Below are 9,445 nucleotides of genomic sequence, written 5' to 3'. Positions count from 1 at the left end.
TTCAGGTCTTTTTCCTAGTGATAGACCAGTCAGGGCTGGCTATAGTAATTTTGGTTGGGCCTTTGGTTTTAAGCCAGGTCTTTCCCGTTCTTATATTCTGATGAGCAGTTTCATGCACATACATAGAACCCTCTGGGGGTAAAGGGATGCTCACTCACTCAGGGACCCCTCCAGTAATCATGAGGTTGCAAACAGTGAGAGCAATGAACAGAGAGAAAAAAAACAAAAACAAGAATGTCTACACTTTTATCTCCATGGATTGGTCACATCTGCAGTGGGAGTATTCCTCTGATCCTTCACCCACTCTACCACTCTCAAGATGTCTGCTCTGGGAACAGATGGAACTGGAAGATCAAAAAACAAGTTTTCTTCCTTCTGCTAAAAATTCCACTGGCTTCAAATCTTCTAACTTTCTGAATATTCCTTTATATGTAGTTCGGAGTTCTGGGACCATCCCTTGAACCTGCTTCATCCAGTATTGTGTTATTGATGGCCAAGTTTTGCTCTGAACTTCTTCCTAATCTGCCATTATGTTCTGCCTCCCATATAGATAGTTTTTATAAGATCATAATGGTCTTTATAGACATTTTTACTAGTTAAACTTAACTCTTGTTTGGTTTTAAGAAGACTTAGTGGAGCATTTTTTTGTTTTATGTTTGAAAATATCTCAAAGGCTTCAGGGGCTCATCAAACCTTCATGGATCCAAGAAGTCTGGTGTCCATGAGAATCTGAAATTCTGTAGACATCTGTTTTTGTTACACTTTAGATTTTAATTCCTAGTATTTAATTAAATAATTTGTCATCTTTATATTTGTGTGACAGTGATCTGGAGATAATAACATTAACCAGCACTACTATAGCATGGGCCACCAAAAGAAAAAGTACAGTCAGAATGTTCCTTAGAAGCCAGGAAAGCAAACTTTGTCTTTCATACTTTGGACATATTATCAGGAGGAACCACTCCCTGAAGAAGGACATCATGCTTGGTAAGTGGAGGGTCAGTGAAAAACAGGAAGACTCCCAGCAAGATGGGAATTGGCACAGTGGCAACAGCAATGGTTTCAAGCTTAGCAATGATTGTGAGGTTGGCAGGATCTGGTGGTGTTTCGTTCTGTTGTATATAAGGTCATTATAGGTTGTTATGCACTCAATAGCACCTACCAACATAAAAAACTATAGTGTTGGACACTCTGGTATGGCACTATAGAATCAGCACTGAACTTCAAACCACAAGGTCAGCAATATAATTCCACCAGCTACTCCTCAAACCCAAAGGTCACTATGAGTCAAAATTGACTCTACAGCATTAACAACTATAATATTGATTTTATGCCAGAAATTCTTCTAACTACTTTACATCTATTAACTGTTTTTGATATTCAAAACAGTCCTAGGATGAAGGTGTTCTATAGATAATGCTGAGAAAAGAAGAAACATAACTTGCCCAGTATTGCAGAGAAAATACATAGTGGACCTAGATTGAATGAAGTCTTTTTCTATGAACTTCTTGTTTATTGAATATATTAGAATTTGTTGTAGTAATAGTAACAGTTTTGTTTTTCTTCTTTTATTTAAAAGTCAAGGATTTCACTGGTACTCATGCTGTTGTTGTTGTTAACTGGGATTGAGTTGATTCTGAATCAGTGATCTAGTACAGGGAAAGGGCACCAGGTGGGCATCAATCATCTACTTTGTGCTTTGCAGTCTAATGCTTATCTTCCAGCTGCACACCAGAAGTCAGTGTGGTTTTATTTACTTTACTTAACTATTCATGTGAATTAAATTTATAAAGTCAGATAAAATTTGCCTATAAAATATCTGAATATTTTTTCACATTTGTTCTTGACACAGTACATAATTTCAATTATATATGTCTAATTCAGAGAAACTTTCATTTAATAAAAATCAGAATATGAAAATATTGTTTATTTGACATAGTCTCCATCCAGATTTATGCACTTCTGAAGACAGTGTTGTGGCACAGCAGATGAATGGTCTGGACTTCAAAGTTGATTTGAGCCACAAGGAAGATGGTTCATGCAAACCAGTTACTTCTTGAAAACTCTATACAGGGAGGCTATGTGTCAGAACCTACTCCATGGTTTTAACAACAACAACAACACATCTCAAATAATTCTGTGTTTTTTGGTCTACATCACTTCAAAATGACAGGTTTAGCATTCACAAGTGACACAAAGTTTATTTTTTTTTAAATGGTCTTTGGATGTTGTGAACAAAACTACTCTAAAAGAGTACAATCAGGGCAGTAGAGTTAAGGAGTTAAGACTTCCCAACAAAATTATTTTGGGATAGTCTTTGTTACCCTTGAAAAATGAGCAGGTGTGTTGGCATGATGGAAAAAAAAAAAAAAGAAAAGAAAAAAAACCTCAGTGAAACTTTCCTAGGTTTTTCTCACCATTTAAGTTTTCCATGTTCTACTTCCTTTGGGAAAATCAATCAAGACTTGCTCCTTTGGGATCGCCTAAAAAATAGTCTCCATAATTTTCTGAGCTGACTTCTTTGCCTTGAATTTAATTGGTCCAGTAGATACCTTCAGAAGCCCTTCTTTGAATTGGACATTTTTTTGAAGGCACCCTAGTAAGACTAGTGGTTGTGACTGGTAGAGACCTTATGAAGAACAGAACAAAAACACCACTTTGCCCTGTGCTCTCATCACAATTTTTGTAGTGTTTGAGCCCACTGTTCCTGCCACTGTGCCAATCCATCTCCTTAAGAATCTTCCTATTTCTTTCTAACAGTCCATTTTACCAAGAATGGTGTCCTTCTCCAAGAACTAGTCCCTCCTGTCAACATGCCCAAAATACTAGAGACGAAGTCTCATCATCTATATTTCTAAGGAAAAGGCCAGCTATGCTTCTTCCAAGACAGATTTGATTGTTCTTGGCCCATGGCATTTCCAATAGTCTTTGTCAAGACCATAATTCAAATACATTGCTTATTCTTTGGATTCTTGTTCATTGTCCAAATTTCAATGCATATGATTTGATTGAGAACACCACAACATCTATTAGGTACATCTTATTCCTCAACCTGAAAATTTTGCTATTTATTATTTCAAAGAGTTCTTTTGCAGCATATATGCCTGATAAAATATTTATTTGATTTCTTGACTTCTGTTTCCATGGGTGTTAATTGTGGATCCAAATAAAATGAAGTCTTTGATAGCACCAATCTAATATCAGTTTATTTTTTGGTCTAGTATTATTTATTGGTAGAGTGTGAGGATTTTAGTTTTCTGGATATGGAATTGCAATCCATACAGAAGGCTGTAGTCCTTGATCATAATCAGTAAGTACATCATGTCCTCTTTGCTTCCAGAAAGCAAGATTGTGTCATTTGCATGTCACAGGTTATTAATGAGTCTTCCTTCAATGCTGATGTCATATTCTTCATATAATCCAGTTTCTTGAGTTATTTTCTTAGCATACAGATTGAATATGTATGGTGACAGGATACCACTCTGGAATATAACATTTAGTGATTTTAAACACTTCAGGATCCACTTCTGCAGGCTCTACCTCTTGGTCTAAGTACAGGTTCTTTATAAGAACAATTTTGTTTTCGAGAATACCTATTATTCACAATGTTATACATAGTTTGTTATGATTCACTGTTGAATGTTTTTCAGTAGTCAATATTTCTTTTATAAAAAAGATCTTTCTGGTATTCTCTGCTTTCAGCCAAGATACATCTGTCATTAACATTGATACCCTAATTCCTCATCCTATTCTGAATCTGCCTTGAATTTCTGTCAGCTTCCTTTTGTTTTACTGCTGCAAACATTTTTGAATTATCTTTGGAAAATTTTACTTGCGTATGATATTAATTGCATTAGGCAAATCTGCTGCACAAGATCTTTTTAAAGTGTTGAAGAGCAAAGAAGTCAGCTTGAGGACTAAGGTGTGCCTGACCCAAACCATAGTATTTTCAATAACCTCATATGCATGAGAAAGCTGGACAGTGAATAAGGAAGAATTGAAGAAGAATTGATGCTTTTGAGTTATGGTATTGGAGGAGAATATTAAAAGTACCATGGGCTGCCAAAAGAACCAACAGATCCAATTTGGAAGAAGCGCAGCCAGAGTGCTCCTTGGAGGCCAAGATGGCCAAACTTTGTCTCTTATATTTTGGACTTATTTTCAGGAGGGACCAGTCACTGGAGAAGGATATCATGTTTGGTAAGGTGGAGGGTCAGAGAAAAAAAGGAAGACCCCCAATGAGATGGATTGGCCAAGTGGCAACATCAATGAACTCAAGTGTGGCAACAGTAGTGAGGTTGGCCCAGGATAGGGAAGTGTTTCATTCTACTGTGCATAAGGTCGCTATGGGTCAATGCTGTCTCGATGGCACCTAATAACAATGATTTTAATGATAATGTTCAATGATGTCCGCATTCTAGTGGATCACGTTTCTTTGGAATGGGCACAAAATTAATTTGTTCTGATTGGCTGGGCAGGTCTTCCAAATTTCTTGGCATCAATGAGTCAGCACCTCCAGTGCTCCATCAGTTTCTTGAAATTTTCAATTTGTATTTCATCAATCCTGGAGCCTTGTTTTTTTTTTTCTTTTTTCATTGTCTTCTATGTATTTTCATTTCCATTGTTTCTTGAAACAATACCTCTTGAAATAGTTGACTACCAATTATTTTAATAATAGTAACTATATTTCTTCGATTGTCTTTTGCTACTTCTTATATCTGTCAATATGCAGAACCAAGATCCTGGGTTTCTAGGATCATGTTTTGAACATGCTTTGTCTGGAACAAATCCATGCATGTATGAATTGTACATTAGTAGCAGTACTTTTTTATTTACCCTTATTTGTTAGCTGGGATTTATAATCCAGGTAGAATGTGAATTCTTGTGTGATGTTCTGGGATAAATCACTAGACCACAAGATTAGTTTGAACCACAATGTTGGTGGTTCAAACTAACCAGTAACTCCTTGGAAATGATATACAGTTTTACTATGAGTAAAAACTGAGTTGAAATTACTTTACAGCAAAATGTGAATTTTTACTCATTTTAAACCCAGTTTCGGTTCTAAACCTACACTTAACCATTCAGGGTTCATCCTTTAAAAAAATTTTATTCCTTTGTCTCTCCACCTTACATTTTTTCCTCCATATAGTTATCCCAATATGAGTTTGTACCTGGTGCAATACACAGTCAATGCAACAATAGTAAGTGAAGAGACAGAAAGGAATTTTATCCACTTCCTATAAGTGGAAAGAGGACAGAATTTCAGCACTCTTCAAATTATCCATCCTCAAAATATTTACTGTTGGATTGTTATATCTGAAAATGAGATAACACTTGCTAAAATACCAAGTTAACCAAGATCTTTATTGTTAAATCTGCAACATCTGAAGCTGGGGCAACATTTGGTAATATAATAAATGCTCCAAAATCTTGAAATGGGAGAAAGAGAAAGGGCAGAGAGATTTTTATACAGGAGTCCTGGGGTTATACATGAGTCAAATTCATTTATATTTTTCATAGTAACTTTCTGTGAAAGTAAACTTCATACAGAAACATTTTTTCAGGGATCTTTATGTCCCATCACTGATGTCAGCAAAACCTCATGACTATCTGTAGTTTTTAAAAAAGTTACAGTTATTTCTCTTAAATCAGTGGGAGGAAACTTGGAAAAATTTGTGACGATTATTATATGAGTCTAAACAGACTCTACAGCACTTTTCTATAGTGCAAAAGGTACCACTATCAATTTGGATTTTTACACAATTGTTTGTTTTATTTTTCCTTAATAGCTTATAGACATGTGCTATTTTCATTGTATTTTGAATTTCATTAAATTAGTTCCTTACTTCATATTTTAAAAGTATTTTAAGTCTCTTTCCTTTCAATTTATATTTTAATAAAATCTTAGTCTTCTATGATGTCTGAAGTATTTTATGTTATACTCGTGTTTTTGACTGGATTCTGACTCATAGTCATACTATTGTGAAAAGTAGAGCATCTCATTAGAATTTTTGAGGCTGTAAATCTTTATAAGACCACATAGCCTCATCTGTCTCCTGTGACACAACAAATGACTTTGAACTTCCAATCTTGCAGTTAGCAGCCAATCACTTAATGCACCATCATTTTACAGCCTCTAGATTTACTTGTATGCTCTTATAATTTTTCTGAATAGAATGAAAATCTCACTTTAACAATATTTTCCTCAAATGCATAGGAAGTATATTCTTGAATCTCTATACTTTCTGATGAATTCTGTTATGAATATAGCTTTTTAAGATATTGTGGTCTAGATTGATTAACAATGAATACATTATTGTGTTGCTTAAAAGTACTTTAGGAGAGCGAGAAGTTGGATAATTCAATGGATAAGCCAGGAAATCGACTTTCATTTTTATGATGATTGTCCTTCCAGTCTTAATTCTAACCCATTATGGAACAACTTGCCATTTCTGTGAAGAGTTAGGCTTTTTAGCAATTCAGTCTATTTGCAGTTACTCTTTTCCCCCCACAATAAAAGTGTTCTTGCCATGTTTCAGAGACCAGTTAACACCCACTCATCATTTAAAGGTAATTTCAAGCATTACTTTTTGCTAGAATTGTTCTGTGATGTCTATGTCTGAACCAGATGATTCTAATCTCAAACTCCATGGCAACCTATGCATAAAGCTATCATATATTATTACCATAAAAGGAATATAACATTCTATATCTCCTTGTATTTGATTTAGTTTAATCCTATATAAATTTGATGATGAAAATATTTTTTAAATAAGTGTATAAATGAAAATATGTAAATAATTTTAAATTGAAATTTAGTAGTTTAATGAATTACTTTAAACATATATGTGTAGTATTTTGTGCACCTAGGTAAACATTCTAGGTGGGCTGCTGATTATTGCAGAAGTTCATACAGACATGTCCTAAAGTCTATGATTTATTTAGTCAGGAAAAAAATCAAAACAGCAGAAGGGAGGTAGCTTCTGGACTTGTAGTTCTAAGGAATACTTGGGTTAATACACAATTAGATCTCAAAAAACAGACTATTTCTAAGCTGACCTTGCAGTTCAAACTGACCTTGCAGTCCTGTGCTTAAGCTGGCATTGGTGAATTTATATTTTCTTACAGAGAGAAAGTTGAGTCATCCAGCAGGGAACTTTGACAACTTTCTAAGCCCCTGCAATTCAGGGGCCTGGAATGAGGGTGCCCCCTGATGGTATGCACAAACATATAAGCAACTCTGCTACTTCCTGTTTTCCTCTTATGCATCATCAAATAGTCTCATTGGTTTGTATTTATCCTTTCAAAGCATGCCTCTTTGGAAAAAGTTTAGAGACGTTCATTTTATTTACCTGATTTTCAAGGTTAAATAAAAAGAATACATGCTTCATTGTATTTTTTTTTCACATGTTTTTAGACTCTCTGGCCTTAAATTCATATAAAATTGAGATTAACATGCAATTATCAGGGATATTATATGATTTAATATCAAGATATACAAAGTATAATCATTAATTAGGTAACTGATAAAGCTGTTGCTGTTGCTACTTTTAGACATTTTCACTCACTCATCTTTTCCATAAATTATATTTGAGTTTCTACTAGCCACTAGGCAGTATGTAAAGTGGACAGCTCAGGCCTCCTGACTCAACACTACAAGCATGCACTAAAATCTTCATCATTTTGTGAAATGCTATTATGTCCCAATCATAAATAGTAACATCTTCTCTGAATATAATCTGTTGATGGTTTTGTTAAGTGCCTTTGAGTCTGTTCTGACTCATAGTAGCCATATACATAGTTTCCAGTGAGCTGCTGGTAAGTTTGAACCACAGACCTTGTGGTTATCTGTCCAGTACTTACTGTACAGTACCACAACAGGACTCCATTAGTGTTACCAAAATATTTTTTTAGAAATAATTAATAATCCCCAAATTATATGACTTCAGTTTCAGTTTAAAGGAAGAAAACAGTTTATTTTGAATAGTGTAATTTTGGATGGATTAACATTATACCAACATTGATTAGTTGGTTAGTAAGAGAGAGCTAAATGGTCCTAGCTCATATGGGTATCATTAATGGCTCAAAAAGGAGCTTTTTGTTTGTTTGTTTGTTTGTTTGTTTTACTCTCCAATTTGTGTCAAATGCATGTAACAATCTCTGGTATGTATGTGAGGTTCATTGAATATATTGGATTGAATAAAAACACAAATGAAGGGATAGGAACTTTGATATTAAGTACATTAGTTAAAATTTGGAGTTATGGCGTTGTGCTAGATGATAAATACTGGACTGCAAGGTCGATTTGAACTGCCCACTTGGTGGTTCAAACCTACCAGCTGTGCCGTGGAAACCCAATACAGGGTCATATGAGTCAGAAGCAGAACTCAATGGCAGTTAATAGCAACAACAACTTAAATTTTGAACATTGTTTATGTTATGAGTACATTTTTACAGACAGCCAGTCTTATGGTGGAAGAAAATGGGGATTGGCCTATACATGAATAGAAATCATGTTGTTTCTCTTGCTAGCAGCTGTTTAGACAGTGTGATTGCTAGAGGTCCCATGCACAACTAACCAATATCCTGCATATATCATTTTTCATGATCTGTTGAAAATTAGACTGTTATGATCCTGAGAGTTTTCACTGACTAATTTTTGGAAAGACATCATCTGGCATTTCATTCCTAATAGATATAATAAAAACAAATAAAATATATAAAAAATGAAATACTAAACTTTAGTATTACCACAGAATTAGAACTCTTAATGCTACCAGAACTGGTCTTCATATAACCTAGAGATGTCTACTTAGTTCATATTATATATCTGTACAATTTACACACAAAGGACTAAAATGTTAACCAAATACAAAAAAGGAAGAGAAGAAAATGCCATACTTCATCAAAACAAATACTGTTTTTCTGAATTTCTTTACAGTGGGTATAATTTGAGTTAAATGACACTTTTGGATTTGAGTATAAACATCAGCTATTTCAGTCAAAATAACAGTAACTTTTAAATAATGAGTGCTTACTGTATGTTCCATGTTAATTCTTATCACAACCTAACCAGATGGAATGTTACTGCTCTCATTATACACACTAGGAATATGAGCGAGAGAGATAAATTTGCCTGTTTCCAGTTACACTTTTTAAGGAGTAGAACCTGGGCTTTATTTCAGACTCTTTAAGTGGATGCTCCTAACCACTATCATTAGAGTCTTGATGTGGTGCTATAGGAAAAACACTGGATTGCTAACCACAAGGTCTGCAGTTCAAACTCATCAGCAACTCCATGGGAGTGCTATACATAGTTGGAACCAACTCCATAGCACTTAACAACAACAATGACAAAAAACACTATCCTTACAGCCTTTCTACAATACTATAAAGGCTTTATTTTATGTTTAGTAGTATCCTGGAAATTTATAAGAGTATC

Source organism: Chrysochloris asiatica, unplaced genomic scaffold (genome assembly GCF_000296735.1).
Source record: "Chrysochloris asiatica unplaced genomic scaffold, ChrAsi1.0 scaffold00463, whole genome shotgun sequence".
Lineage (NCBI taxonomy): Eukaryota > Metazoa > Chordata > Mammalia > Afrosoricida > Chrysochloridae > Chrysochloris > Chrysochloris asiatica.
Note: the sequence above shows the minus strand (reverse complement) of the source record.